Source organism: Mchenga conophoros, linkage group LG23, assembly GCF_057382185.1.
Source record: "Mchenga conophoros isolate Kocher_MC1m ecotype Shallow Benthic linkage group LG23, M_conophoros_male_GT1.1, whole genome shotgun sequence".
In the NCBI taxonomy this organism is placed as follows: Eukaryota; Metazoa; Chordata; class Actinopteri; order Cichliformes; family Cichlidae; genus Mchenga; species Mchenga conophoros.
This window is the reverse complement of record NC_140547.1, coordinates 46,003,444-46,024,112: the sequence shown is the minus strand read 5'-3', so window position 1 is coordinate 46,024,112 and position 20,669 is coordinate 46,003,444. Positions and strand designations below refer to the sequence as shown.

Here is a 20,669-nt window from a genome sequence, read left to right as displayed (position 1 = left end):
CACATCAGCCACAGTGACAATAAACTTATTTTGATTTTTAACTTTCTTTATTTTTTCAACAATATTATGTATATATAAACATTTTGCATCTTACAATATAAAGCCTGGATCCTGCACATATTGCACTTTGAACTTGAACTGTGTTGTCTGTTTATTGGAGATTGTACTACTTGAATTCATTATCCTGGTGATATAACACATTAATTCTCCATTTGGAATCAATATAGTATATAATACAGTATCTGTCTATCCATCTATATAGCTATTGAATTGAACTGGAGTGAATGGAAGAGAATTAAATAATGGATTTCATGTTCATGTTTATCTATGTTGTAACAGTGACGACTTGAGACATCTGTTTGGCACTATATGAAGAGAATTAAATAAAATTTAAATGAAAATGATATTAACTGTATTTATACATTTTATATTTTTGGATGAAACACTGTCAGTGTGCTGTTATATAACTCAGGTATTTTTAAGGCCTGACTGGTGGCATTGGTGCCCATTGCTTTACTGTGCTGTTGGATGTGTATGTGGGCTATCCCTTGTACCTGACATTTGATTGGGCATCACTGTGTTGCTATGGTATGATCCTGGTAGTTGTTGTTAATAAAACAATAACAAATTCAAATTCAAACATTGCTGCATTCTTCTGTCACTGAGGATTCCAAACCTGCACTCAGTCTCCTCATTACTTTGGTATTGAACAGACAAACTTTGGAACTCCTGCAAACTTTATTCACAAACTGCAAATATTTTACACAAATCTGCGACTGACAACAAGCACAGAGACTTCAAACAATCACTGAAGTAAGGACTGAAAGATTTACTTTAAAACAATAATGATTAAGACCTTTTTCGTAAGGTTGTTTTCCCTTGATTGCCAGCTGTTACTGTTTTATCTTCATATCTTTCATATTTGTCCACCTAAACAATGCTTTAATGATACAGTTTGAGAAGTTTGATATGAATTTATCCAACTGACTTGAAAATGAAACTGACAACTGTCCTGTAATCTTACACAGAGAAACCAAATCCTGCGTCTTTGCCTTGACAGACGCCTAAAATGGCTCGAGCTGTGGTAAGTTACCCTTCACTGTGTCTGTTTCTAAACATTAAATCGTGTGAATTTTTAAAGAAAAATCCAACAACAACAACAATAATAATATGTAACAGAGCAAAACGTCAGATGACTTAAATGTTCCTCTGCAACACAAAGTCAAAGTCTGCCTCCTCCACAGGCAAAGGAGAAGCTCCCACGCTCATCCAGTGCAGACCGTTGTGCTCTGGACAATGAAGTTCCCGCTTTCATGTTCCGACCTATCAGTGCACCTGCATGTGAGCTCCTAAGTCCACCACCTGCTGATGCCAGCTTTCAGTCGAAGGACACAGACAAGATCATGCATCCAGATTTGAAAAATGATCGTTCATCCCTGGATGATGACGTGACATTTTTCATGTGTCCTAGCGATGTTCCTCTGCCTCCGAGACCTCCACCCACTGCAGAGGTAGGTCTCTGCAGAAAGCGCAGGTATTCTACTGCTTTTTCTGTTAATGATGAAGAGGAACATTTGATGCCCAAACGCATGAGACTGATGAGTTCTGATGTACCAGTTTCTTCAAATCCTCCACCTGCTGATGCCAGCTTTCATGCAAAGGACACAGACAAGATCATTAATCCAGATTTGAAAAACGATCGTTCATCCCTGGATGGTGAAGTGACATTTTTCATGTGTCCTAGCGATGTTCCTCTGCCTCCGAGACCTCCACCCACACTGTAAAAAAAATCCGTAAAAATACAGTACAATCTACTGTATAAACGTGAAGGAATTTTCCGTATTAGTCATTTACAGGTATTTTTCTGTATTTCTCAACTACTGCAATGCATTGTGGGAAAAAGAACCTGAAAAGGAGGGAAAAGTAAGCGCAAGAGCAGCCATTAGGCTTCTTTCAGGCTTCATCTGGATTTTGGATTCTGAAGTTGGAGAAACTGCCTTCAAATTTCTGTGGTAAGTATTAAAACTTATGTTTCGTTTTATTAAAATAATGTTTTTCAAAAGACTCCGTGTTTTTATTTAGAAAGAATTGTTAATTTATTTGTTAACTGGTTTCGGCTGTCTCCAGACAAGTCAGGAATATTTTGCTGACTCATTTTTTAAAATAATTGTTATTTAGGTTTAACATGACTTAAGCTTTATTTTAGTTAATGTTAAAATAATTTTTACTGTGATACCACCAGTTTTGCCCTTCAGTGGCTGAACCAGTTTTCATAAATATTAAAGTTAGCTGTCTGTGTCTCTCTGGGTATTACACAGCTGTGACTGCTAACTAGCTAATTAGCGAAAGTCAGCGATGTGGATAACTGGGAAAGTGAGAACTTCATGGTTCTAGAAATTATTCTAGGACTCTAATAAGTACTGTATCAATACCTGTGTTTTACAGTTGGCTCTACTGTACACTTTAAAGGGTTTCAGGCAAAGTTACACTAACCCTAGTTTAAGCCTCAGACCTTCCTGGCTGACGCTAGCAAATGCTAATGTTAGCCTCTGATTTGGGCTGCTAAAGTAAAGACTTTTAGCTAGCTGACCAGCATAGATTATTTCGGTGGTTAACAGACTGTAGTGGTAAAATTATTGAAAGTATAGTTTCACCTCAGCACATTTACAATTACAGTATGTCTATTTTGTAGCACATAGAAATGTTTAGTTAATATTTACAGACAGACACATTTTCCCTGTAACTGTGTTTTTACTCCAACATTTGTTGAAAATGTAATTTATGAAATGCTGAGCAGCATTTCTTGTATGTGGAATATTTTTGTCACCCCACTGTGCTAATGTGATTAAATACTAAAAATTATTACTAAAAAAATTCAATAATAAATCAATAATAACTATTTCTTGATTGAACTATAATGTAAGCGCAGTGCTGGTGCGCAGGGGCTCTATATGCCTTGTCTATATCAAGCTTTTAGCCAAATATAAGCAGAGATATTTGTATCTTTCTTAAAAATCCAGATCCTTACAGATTATTTGAGAAATGGATCAACAGCTATCACTAGAAGCACTTTAAGTCCTGCAGTGGAAAAATATCCCTTATTTCACCTTTGATCACACACTTTGGTTTTCCAGTGCAGAGCAATGGCCAAGAAAAGGAAAGACTTCCCCGAGTGGAAAAAAAAGATGAAGATACAAGCTGGTGATGATCCAGAGCAGCTGGTCTCAGGAAATGAAGAAAAACCCTGATCACCTTCTCTACAAACACAAGGTGAGTTTAATGTTGTGGTTGATTTAGTTTTTCAAGGTATGTATGTTACTTTAATTATAAACTGCTTTTGTTGCAACAGAATGGTGTTATGTGTATGCAACTCTACGTGAATTATAATCCTTTGTAGGGCTGCGTGATATGACCAAAATCTCATATCCCAATATAAGACGTATCTCTCCTGATAACGATATATATCACAAAATAGTGCATTTTCTGTAAATTCTGTGATTCTCGGGCAACTCGACTTATGTGAAATGTTTTCAGTTGGGCGTCGTGTACCTGGAGTCGAGTGTTTTGACCGATGCATGAAACTATACATTTTTAGACATGAGTTTAAATGGCCGCCATTTTCTTTCTGAGTATTTATTACACGGCGTGCTGCGAGGAAAAGCCTGTTCTAACGTTTGAGTCTAAGGATTATTTTGAGCACCTGACGACTCTTTTTTGCTTTTCATTCGTAAACTCTCTCGAAACTCTTTCATGTGATTCTTGTGTAGGTGGTTAAAGAGGTTTGTCGTGTTCGAGTGGTGGTGGGGACCAGTTTGTGGCATAATTTGCATAGTACAGTTTTCTGGGGCGTGTCAGACTTTTCATAACCAAACCATGTCCATGCTACAGAGGTAGCCCCTCATTTAACAATAAGGTCCTCGATTTCTTTTGACTGGTCCTTCTGGTTCTGCCTCATCCTTGCTGGCCATGCTGGTATTCTCTGTGCCTTCATCTGCGTGGTGACTGTAAGCGCCATTTATAGTTACTTGATGTTTTTATTTGAGGTCATTTGTTTGATGCATATTCTGAAATTTTATGTTTGAGAATAATGTATATCATTTCAGTTTAGTTTGAAAAGTCTCAACAGAAACTTAAGCTTTATTGTGAAAGGTTTACGTGGAAAATAAACAAGCGGACGGCGGAGCCACACGATGGTTTTATCCTCATTGTTGGTAACGAAAGTACGCGTAAAAACAGTCACTTGTCCGTCCATAGTGTGGTTATTTTAAGTATAAGAGAAGGAGAGAACTTTAAGAAATAATATAGCAACTACAGTGACCATCAAAACCATGAAAAAAATATTGCCGTAAACAGTTTATTTTGCAACACCACAAAACAAAGAATAGTGTATAATATGAAACGATAGACATTTTTATATCGTAATCTGATATATATCGTCATATCGCACAGCCCTAATCCTTTTTTTGTTTATGTTGTTTATGCTCTAAGTAAAAAAAAATTATAAAAATACAAACTTTTTAAAAATGTCTTGTTGTTTCTCTTTTTTTCCTCAGAATAAATTGCGACTAGTCTCAATGGCTGACACGGAGGAGCAACACAGCGACACGTTAACTCCGACTGCTGCAGTTCCTGTATGAACTGAGCAACTCTTAAAATCCAAGGAAAAGCTGTGTGTATTTTACTTAAAGCTCAGATGGACCTTGATGTACTAACATGCAGGCTGCATTCAGGACTTTGTCACACTGTTATATGAAGAGCGGTAACAAGACTTTGTAGTAATTTGTCTTACTATTGTCTTATTTGTTGTGATTTAGGGTCTGTGCGCACAAGCAGAGGTTTTTGTTTGTAACTGTAACCTCGTTTTCAGAGCCTTGTCTAACATTTAATGGTCATGAAATATGTCAGACTTTTTCCTCTACTTAACCAGCTTAGAGAATTTGAACACCGTGGAGAAAAAGGTGTGCATTAAGGATTTTGAACTATGATGTTTAAGTGTTGTCACTGCTGAGGATTCGTGGACACAGATCCTTATTCACTATGCTGCTGTTTACAGTTTAACTTTTCATCAGAACAAGCACTTCTAATTATACTTTGCTCCTCACTGACAAAACAAGTCCCGTAAATACACTTTTATCTTTAAGTTTGGGACAGTAATCTGTCTTAATTTATTATGTGTTGTAGTTATCATATGGGGAAAAGTCCTGTGGTTATCCATCAGTCCTGTTCGAATAAACCCAAAGTTCAGGAACATCTTCTTTAGATTTGTTCAGTTGTATTCATGTGGCACCACTTAAACAGTCAACAAATTTTGACTCAAGTATGTTATATTGTAACGTAAAGAGCCCAAAGAGTTAATCTCAGACAAATGTTCACACAAATGTGAATTACATTCACTTCATTAATGAAGTGAATGCAATTCAGTAATCAAAGGTGTTTGGCTATAACTGACTACATGTGTATACTGTATCATAAGTGGACAGAGATGGATGTAAACCACACCTTAACCATTTGGCTGAGGCAAAACTACCACAAGGCAGTGATTCTAACTCAAAGGTACTCTGGATATTATTAAATGTGAACATGTCGTTAAATATGACATTTTTTGTTTGTCAGGTGTCCTGTTTGAAGAAAACACTTGGTAGCCACTTGAATGAATGTAAATAAACACATTTACATGAGGGCAACCTGATTTCAAGGTAATAAAAATGCTCAAATTTGAAAGCTTGTGAGTTATTTTGTTCATGTAGCAGCTGTTTAGTAGTTTTATGACAAGATGGATGCTGTCATTATATTTTAGTATAGTGTTTGAGTTAAGGAGAATAAAAGAATATTTAACATTAATTGTACCAATGTTGTTGTGTACGAAGCACAAATTAATTTAAGTTTTAATTTATGAATTTTTGAGTACATGGTGTACTAGGTTGTAATTGCATAGAAATGTACGTTTAAGGATATAAAGAACTATATTTAATGAGTTACAGCGAAAAGAAGTGCTTGGAAATAGTAATATAAACAGAAATTTCAATTTTTCTATTAACGGAAAATATCAGTTAATGATACAGAAAATATACTGTGAATAAACGGAATTTTCTGTTTTATAGCTGAAGGAAATGTCCGTAAATAGTACAGAGAGTATACTGTAAATCTACAGAATTTTCCGTTTTATCATTTACAGAAAGGTCCGTCAAACCTCCGTAAAAAAACAGAAAATGTACTGGCAGAAAATTACCAGGACATTTTCTGTTTTTCTACGGAATATTTTTTTACAGTGCACTGCAGAGTTAGGTCTCTGCAGAAAGCGCAGGTATTCTACTGCTTTTTCTGTTAATGATGAAGAGGAACATTTGATGCCCAAACGCATGAGACTGATGAGTTGGGATGTCTCTAAGTCTCCAGCTGCTGAGAAGGAGTATGTTTGCTTTACGTGTCCTGAAGACAAGAGGTCTGAGTTACCTCTCAGCTCCCTCCAAGGCCATCCACCATCACAGGTCAATAATAATGACACTGACCAGTGTACCATTCTGCTGCCTCCTGAAATCCCAGTACCTCCAAGTCCTGCCCCTGTTGGAGTTCTAGAAACTGTTGATTTTCCTTTTGTTGATAATTAAATACGTGTTTGTGGTAATAAATACATTTTTGAGCAAATACATGTTGAGATGATTCGGTTGCTTATGATGGTTATAATTATCCAAACAGTATTATTCCTAATAAGATCTTTACTTTTTCTACTTATTTTCTCCATGACCTATTTTGATGTCTATTTTGAAGATCCACTCATATCATGACAGTATGCTTATTCTCAGTAGAGTGTATAGCCACATGTGAACAAATAATAAATTAAAGTCACTCATTAACAACTTACCACATACGCCGGAGCTGAATTCAAGATGTAAGCAGACGTTTCACAGATATCTTGGTTGTCTTTCCATTTCCTACACTAACAGTATCCTGAGAATTGGCTTATAGAGCTGATATAAAGGTGAAATTTGATGACTTAATCGAAGCATCATCAGCTTAAATGCAAATGAATCCACTGTACTTGAGGTAACCTAACACTGACCATGAACGCCACAATCACTGTGCGCCAGTCCAACACAGTGCTTTACTGTGAACTCACCACAGTACTGCAAACTAAAGTGTTTATCTTCCAGTCCAATCCAATCCATCTTTATTGAGAAAGCACTTTAAAAAACCCAGGACAAAACCAAAGTGCTGTACAGTAAATGAGTTAAGAACAATAGAATAAAACATAACAGTAAAAAAATAAAACACATAATACATAAAAAATGTAAACAGCCCTATATTTCAAAACAAGATAAAACAGCAAAAATAAACTAAAAAACTCAAACTAAAAACCAACATCTTACAAGGTGTCAAAGGTCAGGGTGAAGAGATGAGTTTTCAGGAGTGATTTAAGAACAGGCAGAGAAGAAGCCTGTCTAATCTCTAAAGGCAGATCGTGTCACAGTTTCAGAGATGCTGCAGCAAAAGCACGATGTCCTCTAAGTTTACGCTCAGTCCTGGGAACATTCAGGAACAGCTGATCAGCTGACCTGAGACAGCGGGTGGGTTTATAAGACTGTGGCAGCTCAGAGAGTTAAGATGCAGCTAGGTCATGGAGAGCTTTAAGAGACATTAATACCAAAAAGCTGCTAAGATGATGTTGTATTTTATTTACATGTCTGTTTTAGCTCTTTAACATTTGCATCTGTCTAACTGGCTAACCATGCAAGACTATTGTAAGCATTGCTCTGTAATAGTGCGACATTTTGGACCCCAGGAGGTCCTTCTGTATCTGCACGATGTTTGACCTGCAGTCTTTATAGCCGCCTATGTATATTCTTTTAAACCTTTTTATTGTTTTTAAATGATAGTTACGGACCAAATGTTAAACTATATAGTTGAATATATAGTTAAAGTGTTTCTCTAGATACAGAGAAAGGTTTTACATCAAAAGGTCATCTGTCTGCATATAAAACAGAAGCTTTCATGCAGATGCACTTCCTGTTTACAGACTTTGAGGTTTAGGTAGTGACGGGGGTGATTTACTGAGCGTGTAAGTTTTCCTCCTGTCAACACACTCTACAATGCCGCCCACATGCCACTCCTGTCCAGTCTTGAAAGCAAAACATGTATGTATAGTATAAAATGGTGAAATGCTGATTTCCATGTTTCAATTGAATCACTTGATTGTAATCAATTGATTGCAGAGACTTTTGTCAAGACCCTATAGAATCAGAAGTCCCGTGAACATGCACTAATAAAAGCTGCAGTTGTAATAGGGGATAAAGTGGTGTGCACAATGTGTGTTTGGATAAGATGTCAGTAATGCATTCACATTAAAATCACAGGGTTTCTTTCTTTTTCTTATTTTTCTTACATATCATGTAAAAAAAACACTCCTGCAGCATTTTTTCTCTGCCACAGATTTAGGAGAGGAAGAGTCCAGCATTTCAACACCTGTGCAAATGTTAGTTTATTTGATAGGTGCATCAGTAGTAATTATTTAAATTAGAGTTTTCAGCAGTGTTGTTGTATTTACAGCAAAGTGCCTGCAAAGTGTAAAAACTAATTAACTGATGATACTAGACCCTTAAAAGAGATAAACACCACTAGTCAAGTCATAATGGCTACTTACAAATACATAACCACTCAACACAACCCACACAGTGATCTAATGCACAAAAACAAAGGAGACTTAAACTGGCTGAATCAATTACTGTAAAGAAAACATGGAGGAAGGCTTCCTGTGGTGTCTGGCTGCAGTATAGGTCATAAACCTGCCTCCTGCATTACAGCAGACAGGTCAGGGGTCAAATGAAAAGCAAAATGTTTACCTCAGATAAGGGATGCATACCACTTTTTTGGAAACGAGTACGAGTACGAGTACTTGCATTTCAGTACTCGCCGATACCGAGTACTTAATAAAAACATGATTTAAATTTACAGGTAACAGCTTTAGTCCTATAATTTAACAACAAACAAACAAGGGACTGGTTTGGAATTAAGAACATTTATTTAAAATAAAAGCATGTTGTATGCAACATATTACAGAATAAATAATTATAAAAAAATGTAAACAGTGACAGTGCAACTCAAGTATTTTTCAGTTTATTGTAAACTCTGCCGCTTTGGACAACACAAGGGGCATTAATAAACATCTTTGCCATTTAGTGCACAATATGTGAATAAACTAACAACATCCACTGACATAGAACTGTGGCAGTCAGTGCAACTGAGGTAGGTATTAACATCAAGTCTAAGATGACTCACTAAATGGAGAGAAACAGTGAGTGGCAGGGTTTTTTAAGAAAAGTAGCTTTTCTGCATCATCAGCAGTCAGACTGTTTCTGTTTTCATCTATAATGTGTGACACTGAGCTAAAAAGCCTTTCACTGTCCACACTGCTACATGGGGCTGAGAGCTATTTACAGGCTATTTTAGCCAAAGTGGGGAACCTGATTTTGTTGACACCCCAGTACTTCAGAGGACTGTCTTCACGAGGGCTTGGGGCCTCTCCGAGGTATGTGTCGAGCTCAATGGCAGCACCTGCTGCCAGCGGCAGCCTGGGCCTTGAGGAACAGTTTAGCAGGAGGTTCTGCAGCTTCTGCCCGACTCCCCTCTGCCTCACCTCTAGAAGCTCCTGCTTCAGGTGCAGCTTGGCCTCTGGAGCAGTGTTGGAGAAGAAGCGATCTTTATACCTGCACAAAATTCATAAATGTATTAATATGTGGAAAAATAGGACTGATGTCATGTAATACGTGCTCTTCCAGCGTGTCTGTACGTCCTGCTGCAGTCTCTTTATTGGCTGGTTGAGCTGTCCCTGAATGTCCTCGAGGCGGGAGTAGGCTAAGGCGTTTAAAATGTTTAAAATGCCCAACTATTTTCCGTCCCACTGCTTTAGCATCAGCTATGCTCCTCTGTGCTAATAAGCGTGGGTAAATAAGCGTGGGCAAACTCTTTGTACTCGTTGTCGTGTTGGGATTTTAGGTGCTTGATTAAATTACTTGTGTTAAATGCGCTACCTTTTGAGCCTCCTCTGGACAATTTCGATGAGCATAATTTGCAGTCCGCCTTTGTTTTCGTGTCTTCGTTCACTTTGAAATAGTTCCACACGGCTGACTTGTCTCGCCTCGCCTTCTCCCAGCTCTGAGATGCAGCCGGGGCCTGTGGGGCGGGCACTCGGGGCCTGTGATTAACCCCTTACATGCCGCTCAAACATAGACAGGTCTCAGACCGTGGTATCGGTCCTCGGTATCGGGGAACTTTTCACGAGTACTTTAGAAAATGCGGTATCGAGGCCGATACCAGATACCAGTATCGGTGCATCCCTACCTCAGATTAAATATTTCCCAAAGTAAATTGGACTGAACTGGCCAGTTAAATACACGAGGGGATACGAATAGAAAAAAAATATCTAAAAACAAAGAATGAAAACCAACTATTAATTTAATACTTAAGTCTGTGAAGGTTCTCAGTCATCCAGGTCATCGTAGTCTAAGGAGCTTGGAAAGAAAAGCGTCTGGACTTCTTGAGTTGCTTGAAGACGTTTCACCTCTCATCCGAGAAGCTTCTTCAGTTCTAAGGGTCAATGGTGGGGAGTCCCAGACTTAAAACCAGTGGGAGTTTCCCCCCAAAGAGGGACAAAGGACCCCTGATGATCCTCTACCTAATCACATGAGCCAAGGTGTGAAAGCGGATGTGGGTCCTAATCAGCCAGGGTTTCGGGTGAGCTCATTGTGAAACCTGGCCCCACCTTATCATGTGATTTCCTGAGGTCAGATGGCCCAGGATGTAAATGGTCTGAGATCCCTTCCCAGACACCTTAACGCCCAATGAAAAAAACACATCATTTTCTCTCCAGTTACCCTCAGCAGTCCAACAGACCTCCAGCACCAGTAAAACTTTAACCAGAAATTGTTTATGGGACATGTGTCGTTATTTATGTTTGTGGAAATGTGCATTAAAATTAAAATAAAGATGCTGGTGTCTGACGTTACTGACTTCCCAATTGTGTGGCTTCTGGTGTGGCCTTCACAATTCAATTTTCAATTCAATTTTATTTGCACAGCGACAAATCACAACAATATAAAGTCGCCTCAAGGCGCTTTATATTGTAAGGCAGACCCTACAATAATACTTACAGAGAATAAGCCCAACAATCATATGACTCCCTATGAGTGAGCAGTCTGGAGACAGTGGGAAGGAAAAACTCCCTTTTAACAGGAAGAAACCTCCAGCAGAACCAGGCTCAGGGAGGGGCGGGGCCATCTGCTGCGACTGGTTGGGATGAGAGAAGGAAGACAGGATAAAGACACGCTGTGGAAGAGAGACAGAGGTTAATAACAGGTATGATTCAGTGCAGAGAGCTGCATTAACACACAGTGAGTAGGAAAGGTGACTGAAGAAGAAATACGCATTGCATCATGGGAATCCCTCAGCCACATACACCTGTTGCACTACACAACAAATGCAAGCATGTCAGTTTTATTCATTTTATGCTCATCTTCGTACAAATTTTAAAGGTAATGCAGGCAAAACTTTGTAAGTATCTGAGTGATTGGATGAAGCGGTTTGATGACGTAACACGCTATTTTAGTTTAAAATGCTTATAATGTTATGATAAATGGTAGTTTTGTTGTTACTTTTACAATATTATCCATCCTTCAGTTTCAGCGAACATGACAGTTAGCAGTGTAATAATTCCTCTGTGATAAAGAAAAATTAGCCTGTTTTCTTTTTGTGTGGGAGCTCGCACAGTGTTTCAACTTTACAGCCTTTTAATATGAAAGTCCTGTCAGTACACTTCCTTTTTACATCATTTCACACTTGCCCCGTGAAGGGCAACAGTCTGACGTCTGCTTAGCCAGGAAAGCTTCAGCTTCTTTCTTTCCGCACATCTTCCTCTTCACTGTCGGTGGCTCATAGACATGTTAACAAGCATGGACGTATCAAAACTTTGCTTGATTTTGCTGTTACCACTAGCTGTGTCCCATGATGCTGAAGGTAATACAAGGAAACTATTTTCATTATGCATTATTAATATTTTTAAATTTATAACCTCCTTGCTTTTAGTTTAAACTAAACACATTATTATGGGATTAAAAAGATGGTTTAACATTCACAAAATATAGAAACTAAAGTCCTCTCTGACACAGGCTGAATCTTGTATTTACCGTATTTTGCTGTCCCTGTTTACAGAGACTGTTGTGAAGACAGTCAGGAGAGAACACGATGTCACTCGGATTTGCAACAAGGAAAGTCAGACTACTATTGTTTTGATTATCTGTAAGATCAAAAGACAGAGGGACACAGGAGGAGAGTGTCATCTGCTGTATCGACACGGAGAGAACGTTACTCAGGAATGTGACCCCAGGTTCTCAATAACAAAAGAAAATCAGACTGCCTTTCTGGAGCTGACCAGTTTAACACCAGCTGATAGTGGGAACTTCACCTGTGAGTGTACAAACACTGAAGGGACATATATTGTCCATATCAGTGTCACTGTGGAAGGTAAATGCATTTTGGTTTCTTTATCTGACACAGTTATTCAGCACTGTGTTAGCATTGTATTGACCTGCTTATGTGTTTTTTATTCTTGTAATTTGTTCATTTCTTTTCTTCTTATTTTCACTTACAGCAGTTTAAATACTCTCACTGACTCATTTATCAGGTACATCTTTGAACCGAGTTGGACCACCTTCAGCCATCAAACATGTCTTCATTTTTTGTGGCACAACAAGGCGCTAAAAACATTCCTCAAAGATTCTCAAGACATATTGAAATTACATCATCACACAGTTGCTGCAGATTCGTCAGCTGCTCTTACTTGAAGCAAACTTTCCGTTCCACCACATCCCAAAGGTGCTCTGCTGGATTGAGATCTGGTGACTGCGCAGGCCGTACATGATTTGAGCGCCGTGACATGGTGTGGTATCCTGCTGGAAGCAGCCATCAGACGATGGGTATTTTTTGGGCATAAAGACATGAATGTGGTCAGCAACAACCTTCAGGCAGGCTGTGGTGTTTAAATGATGCTCAGTGGTCACTACAGGGTCCAAAGTTTGCAAAGAAAATCCCCCACAGAGCATTACACCACCAGCAGTCTGAACTGTTAGAAATCAACTCATTGGGCAAGGCATCGTTTTTTTAGTCTTCTGTTGTCCAGACTTGCAAACTGTAGCCTCAGCTTGCTGTTGTTAGAGGACAGCAGTGATATCCAGTGTGGTCCGCTCTGCCTCAAGGTTTGATGTGTAAACAGCATTTTTACCCAGAGAATCACAGCTCACTGGATATTTTCTATTTTTCAGACCATTGTCTGTGAACAGAGATGATTGTGTGGGAAAATCCCAGCAGATCAGCAGTTTGTGAAGCACTGGGACCAGTAACATGTGCCATGTTGCTCTGTTTGAGCATTGATTTGCTGACATTTTATTATTTTATTAACCTTTATTTAACCAGGAAGATGAAGCTGACATGTGATTGACAAATGAAATGAACACTGAAATATTTGTGTTACACCCTGAACAAGTATACCTCATAAAGTGGCCAGTGAATGTATATAAGCAGTTGGACCAATTTCAGTTCATAGTAATATTCAGAAAAGATGCAAAAGAAGAAGAAGAAGACAAAAGAAAAGAGCACAGTGACAATATTTAAAGCTCTGTGGTTATAAAACTGGGGTTTCATTACTTCACTCAGAGTTTCAGTAGACGTAAACTGTGTTTGATTTGTGTTTTGATTTCCAGGAAATGAAAGTAAATGATTTTACTGACAAATGCATCTTTTCAATGATTTAGACACAAACGAGGCCCACACTTCAGCAGACAAATCTTTTTCCGTTTATCTGCCCGGTGTTGTGATCATCTTTATAACTGGAGTTATCGTGGGATTTATCTACTGGAGGAAAAGTAATGGGTGAGACTATTTTTGCTGTAGTAACTCAAAGATGATATAGATGTAGAGAAAGTAAAAGGAAACATCACATTTCAATAAATGAGAATTTGGTGTGTGTTAAACATCATGTCTAGAATGAACACTTTTTATCCTTCCAAAAATAATTATCATTATTAAAAGAGAAGATAATATAAATGTAGATGTTCTTACTTGATTTTTCTCTGTTTGAATGTGAATAGTGTTACACTAATGCTGACATCCTCTCTTATCAACGTGGCTGCTTAAGGTCAGGAACATCTGGAGTGTCTGTACCTGAAAATCCCAACGGTTTGGTGAGCAATTTATTGCTACGATCTACAGCAGCTAGTTAAAAGTTTGCAGAAATGTAGTTTTTTACCATCAGGGCCTTATGAGCCTATACTGGTGTTTTTTAAAGTTATGTTTGACTTTATGACTTTCTGTGTCGTTTCTGGGATGCTTAGAACTCATATTGCACTGCTGGAAATAGTTTATTTTGATGATTAATTTTGCATTATAATATTTATTTTTGTTTTTCCTGCATTATATAAAAATTGGTGTATTTCAGAAATAAAACTATGAAGACACTCAAAATAAATTTCCTGTGGTGGGAAACTATTTTGTGCAACTATTTTGTATTTACAGTTTTGAGAGATAAGCCTCTTAAATTTCTCTAACTAGAAATATATGTTCAAAAACAAAAACGATTTTCAATTTTTTGGTAGTTTATTGCATTTTTTTGCAATTTATGTAATTACTGTGCACTTAATGCAGACATATTATTAGAATTTGGGCTATAATGGTTGTATTGATGTATATCAACTTGAAATGCTCCCAAAAATGGCACTACAGCATGTAAAAATATAATATGAGCTCTGGCAGACTTGGTAAAACATGTACATTTATGTTTTAGGATGTTACTTACATAGATAATTACAGATTAGTGTTATAATACTATTAGTGCCAACTTCAGTGTCCTTTATTTTGTGAAGAAGCTCTTACAGAAATGAGCAGAAACATTAAATAATCCAGGCAACAGATGGAGAGATTTAAAGATCAATAGAGTGTGTGGGTAGACCGGGTTGAACTTGATTAATACCTAAAATATTTCACTTTTCTAAAGGATGACGATGAGCCAGATCAGCCCTATACAAACCTTCAGCAGCCATCGAGTGATTCCTACCAGACTATCATCTCAGTGAACCATCAACACGACAACAAGACACGCTCAGCAAGAAGCGCAGGAACTGTGGGAGTGGATAATAAAGCTCTATGAAACATTTTAAAGTATATAAAACTTTAGGTGACATACTAATATAATAATATTCATATATTATAATAAACGTCCATCTTTTCACACTGGATAGTTGTTTCCCAGTAATGGAGACCATTCAGTCATAATACTCCAACTCAGGCTCTCAGATTTAATACAATACAAACACAATAAACTGTGGCAAACATGACTCTTTGTATCAGACTAGTTTTGTTTTTGAACAAACATCTCATCATAATTTGAACACAATGTCCATCCAGATAAACAGAGAGATCAGTCTGGCTTAAACAATGTTGGTGGTTTACCTTCTACTGTCCTTCCACTTTTATGCACTTCTATTTTAGACATAGTAAAAGTTTCAGTGTAGACACAAGAGGTGAAATAAGGAGGGTGCAAGTCTTCCTGCTTTCACTATAGTCTACCTCACACTGTCAGCCACAGTTACTTCCTCACCAGCATGACTGCACGGAAACTCTGCTTTCTCCTGCTTCTGCTTGTGGTTTTTAGCAGTGAAGGTAAATATATATAATTAAAAAAGAAAAGCTGTAAAGCCAGGTGTTTAAGAAGAAAGCTTTAGTTAGGTTAGTGAAATAATATATGTGATTGATTTTCCCACAACAACAAATATATAGAAACTATAATCCCGATTTTGTTTCATTTTAACTGGAACAATTTATAGAGACTCTTGTGAAGACAATTGGAAAGAAACCCGATTCCACTCAAATATGCAGCAAAACAACTCTGAATATTACTGTGATGATACTGTGTGAGATCAGCACAGAGAGGAGCCGAGGAGAACAGCGTCGTCTGCTCTATCGTTACGACCGAGGCTTTATTCATGGCTGTGACTCCAGGTTCACACTGATCAAAGAAAATGAGACTGTGTTTCTCCACCTGCTCAACTTAACATCTGAAGACAGTGGGAACTACACCTGTGAGTGTGGATTTCGTGGTGGATTGTATGTTCTCCATCTCAGTGTGACTGTGAGAGGTAAAAACATTTTCTATTTATACCCACACCGCAGATTCAAGGTGGATGTTTGGAACTGCGTTAACACTTTCTTTTCTGTCATACATGGTTTGAGGTCGTCATTCCCGCCTGCAGCGGATTAATGAAAGGTTTCAGTCAGGAGATGAACATCTGGAATGTTTTTAAGCTCTTCTTCTGGCTAATTTTTTAAAATTTCATTATAAAACTGTGCTCCAATCACAACTTTGGTGTTATTTCATCAGTGAAGTGTTTGAATGATGCAATTGTAACTCTAATGTAATGAAAAGATAAACATGTTTTCCACTTTAATATAACAGGTTAATGCAAATTTCGTGACTTTTCATGTTTTCAAAATGAAGTTTTTTTGTGTGTGTGGCAACATTCAACAGACGATGGAGATTCTTCTGGCATGAAGTTCATGGCTACAGTTCCCATCATTTCTGCTGCTGCTTCACTCATCAGTGTGGCTGTGATAACCTGTGGTTACAGCCTGAGGAGAAATCCTCGCAGGTGAAAACTTTTACTGACGCACTTAAACTCATGAAATGACCCTTTGAAATCACTTGAGCACATTACTGCATACAGCAGCCACTGTGGTGTTCAAAGTATCTCATAGGTTCTTTTCAAACACCACACATTAGTTGTAGACATAGCTAGTCTTGTTTTTGAGGTATTTTTCACCCCATGACCTCTGATGTTTTTATCCTAACAGAGAAAACAGATCAGGTCTAACTAACTTAACAGGATCTGAAACTCGCCAGATGTTTGTGAGTTTTCCATAGTTCTGTTTTACACTTAATTGTGCCGAGGCTGCAGTGCATTATGTCTGTGTTTTAAGCTGCCCTTTAATTAAATGTAAATGACAGTGTAAATTGTTGTTTAGGACAAAGAGGACCGCTACATGAGCCTTCATCGGCAAAACATCGATGTCTACCAAACTATCTCCTCCGGTCGCCTTCATCATGATGCTGAGGCCGCTGCATGTCACAGTCATGTACAATAATAATCAGAGATGGAGTTTTTATCCTGACTACGTGATCTATAAAACTATGATGCTAGACATGCTATCTATAAAAGACACTGACATTTTAACTTGCCAGCATCATGTGTACTGTTAGTTTGTTTTGCACTGAAAAAAGAGAAAAATATTAACGTCCAGTAAAACTTGTAATTATGTTGTGAATGAATTGCCTTAATTCATGGCTTTTAACACCATTTAATTTCTGTTTTTTATCTGGTTTGAACGTTGAAAATCCTGCCACTTGGCTCTGTGGCCTCTGCCACCATTATGGTTTTTGCTATACTGGTCCACTTGATAGTCATATTTGATGATGATTTTACTTTATTTTGAGTCATTAGAATCAGAACGGGGGTCAGGAAAGAAGAAAAAAGATAAGCTGGGGAAAAAGTTAACAGAAGAAGAGGGAAAAATAGAGAAGAAGAGAAATAGATGGAGAGGAAGAGAGAAAAAATACTGAAAATCTATTTCATCATCTGCTGAAAAACACAAGGAAAAACCAACACAGTGGGGAACCCACAGCAACAACCAATAATATGCAGTAAGTAGGCTAGTAAGTAGTAGTAAATAATAGATATTAAATGTTACTGAGCAGTAAATGGGCCCAGAGGGCCGAGACCTGAGGGCACCCCACCCGCAGCACAGGCCCAACAGAGCCAGGGGGCCGGGCCCCACCGAGCAGCCGCCCAGAGTGAGCCACTAAACACAGAGAACCACTAATGCACTGTGGGTGGGGGCACCAGCTACTGGCAGGAAGTGTGGTGGGGGGAAATAATACGTGACTATTTTTATGTGGAGTGGAATTAAACTGCCATAGAATATGCTTGTGGTGGATTTGACTCAACACAAGCGTATTGTCAAAGTGTTCTTTGGCATGCATCGAGACAGTTTCTCAGATACTGAAGTGACTTGAGCAGAGCCAGTTAAAGCCTACTGTGCTTGAGTGGGCAGCTCAAGTTTCCACGTGGAAGGTTTAGTGAGACAAAGACAGGAAGTTAAAGCTGCTGACTAATAATCTGCAGGTTCCTGATTTGAGTCTCTGTTAAGAGGATGGTGTCTCTGAGATAATTGCTTTTGTGCATCGATAAATAAACAGGGAAATAAATGAATAGAAAAAAGCATCCGAGCGGATGTGCACCGATGGTGTGCCCACTGGTCTTAAAGTGCCTTTGCGCCCCTTACCATTTATGGAGGTCCCATTTGGGCACATTGGCATGGACCTATAGTGTACATGGGTGTTGCTTTGTATTAGTTCTGGTATATTATACAACACAATAACATGATGCAGTGCTGCTGTGCACCATTTCTGCAAAGAGTGTGGTGCAAGCAAGGAAGATAAGATAACTCTTGCACAGTCATACCTAGTGCAATAATACAACAAAACTGGAAACTGTCCCACCATAACACAATCATTTAGATACAATATTGGACTTTGTTTACATGTAACTGCACAAATAGAATTTAGAAATGTAATTATTGACAAGAGTGAACAACCACTTATAATGTAATCTACAGCTGTGACCAAACAGCTAGATAGAGAATCAGAAGTGTTGTGTTTTCTACAAAGTTTGCTGTTTCAGTGAGAGTCATATGTCATATCATTTCAAACAGTGGCGATCCAGTAATGTTGTACAAACGAGTAAGACTAACTATAGACTTTAGCCAAAGTTGTTAAGTTAGCTAAAGAGTTGGGATTGTGTGTAAGGCATAAATAAACCTAAAATGCAATGTTTTGGACGTTCTTTGGCACATTTCCCTGCTGTAGGGGTCTCTGCAAGCATACGGGGCTCTGAGAGGGAACAAGATGACAACGAGGAATTCTACTGGAAACAGTCGATCATGTCTGTCAAAGCTGAATTCAGGGCAAACTAGGCTAAATTAGTGTTTTTAGCTAACAGCTCCATTCTTCTTTGGCAGCATTTAAATAACCTTGATCAGAATTGATGGTTTTGTTACAGACTTTTCAAAAAAGTGTTTTGCTTTTCTTTCACAAATGTGGGATTAAATTGTTAAAAAGTACAAAACAGTGATGTCATGTTTTGTGACGAGGACCCAGGCACAGAGAGACTTGATGGGTTTAAGAATCTTTTGATTTAATAAAGAAATTTGCAGACTTGCACAGAGATGGTAAAATTATGATGACTGATAAAGGAGGCGAAGACAACAGACGATGAGGACAGGGAGGATGCAGGGACCGACAGAGACGGGGAAGAAGTCTCATTGTGACGAGTAAAGTGTATCTTGGCTGGCTGGGCAGCTCTCTGGGTGCTCAGCCCCCCAAAGCTCTGATCCTAGAATCCTCCCTGAATTGTGTTAATACAGTATGTCAACATGAAAGCATAACTGTACAGGGTGGGCCAGTTATATGGATACACCGTAATAACATGGGAATGGTTGGTGATGTTAAAGTCCTGTTTGTGGCACATTAGTATATGTGAGGGGGCAAACTCCTCAAGTTCGGTGGTGACCATGGTGACCATTTAGAAGTCGGCCATCTGATACCAAATGATACCAAACAAGGCAAAGTAAATAATTTTTAAAGGTAAATGTAGAGGAAACATCAAACGTTGTCACGGCTGGGGCAGCAGTCGTGTGGTGGAGTGAATGAGGACCAAGATGCAGACGGCGGTGGAGATGCGAGTGGAGATTTATTTACAGTGAAAATTACAAAGGTGAGGGAAGAAGTGAACATCAACCTAAACTGGGAAGAACTAACAGACAAAGCAGAAAACATGAGGGCAGCAGGGAAACACAGAGATGACACGAAGAAGGAAGAGAGACGTGGAGAAACACCGATGGACACGGAGACTTTTCACCTGTTCCTTTTGTTTGAAGTGGCCGAACTTGGCCACAGTAGGACGTGGTCTCCCGGTCGCAGCCCGCATGGGGCCGATGCGATGCACTCTATCAAAGGCCATGTTCTTCACCGTGTCCTCCGGCAGCTTCAGGTGGGTTTTGATGAAGGTTTTGCACTCTGAGCCTTCTTCATCACAAGATCCTGGAAGCACTGATCAATGTAATCTTGGAGAGCCTCTAAACTCTCCCCGTTGTTCTCCAGGGTGTTGGAGATGATTTAGACAAATATTGTTAGTTTGAAGACTATTGATAAGTGTATTTGGTAATACTGAAGCTTAAAGGAATTTGTTCAATTCTAAACTACCATTCACTTTAATTTTCCTCCAAAATCTCCGGCGTCTGACGTCAGTTACAACATGAGTCGCTTACCTCTGTCACTCTGAAGTCACATTGAGTTTTCCTCACTGACTGTTTCAGACAGGATTGTGGGAGCAACACAAAAAGCAGCTTCAGCTGGAAACACACAGTTTAGTGGCTTTGCTGCTCGCTTTAAGTCACAATAAACAGGAAACTCATTGTGTCTCATGTCAGAATCAAATCACTCATATACAGGAAAGGAAGAGGCGGAGCTTATTTCCTGCAGGGAGAGGTTAGCAGTCTGTGTCTTTCTCATTTCT

At 38.6% G+C, this 20,669-nt stretch overlaps 1 long non-coding RNA gene across 1 annotated transcript; it reads left to right on the top strand.

Moving 5' to 3' along the window:
- Positions 1–1,792: 1,792 nt before the first annotated feature.
- On the top strand, positions 1,793–5,261 carry LOC146548140 (uncharacterized). Its single transcript, XR_014890905.1, has 3 exons — positions 1,793–2,012; positions 3,135–3,270; positions 4,554–5,261. It is a non-coding gene; the product is annotated as an uncharacterized LOC146548140 (long non-coding RNA).
- Positions 5,262–20,669: the final 15,408 nt, after the last annotated feature.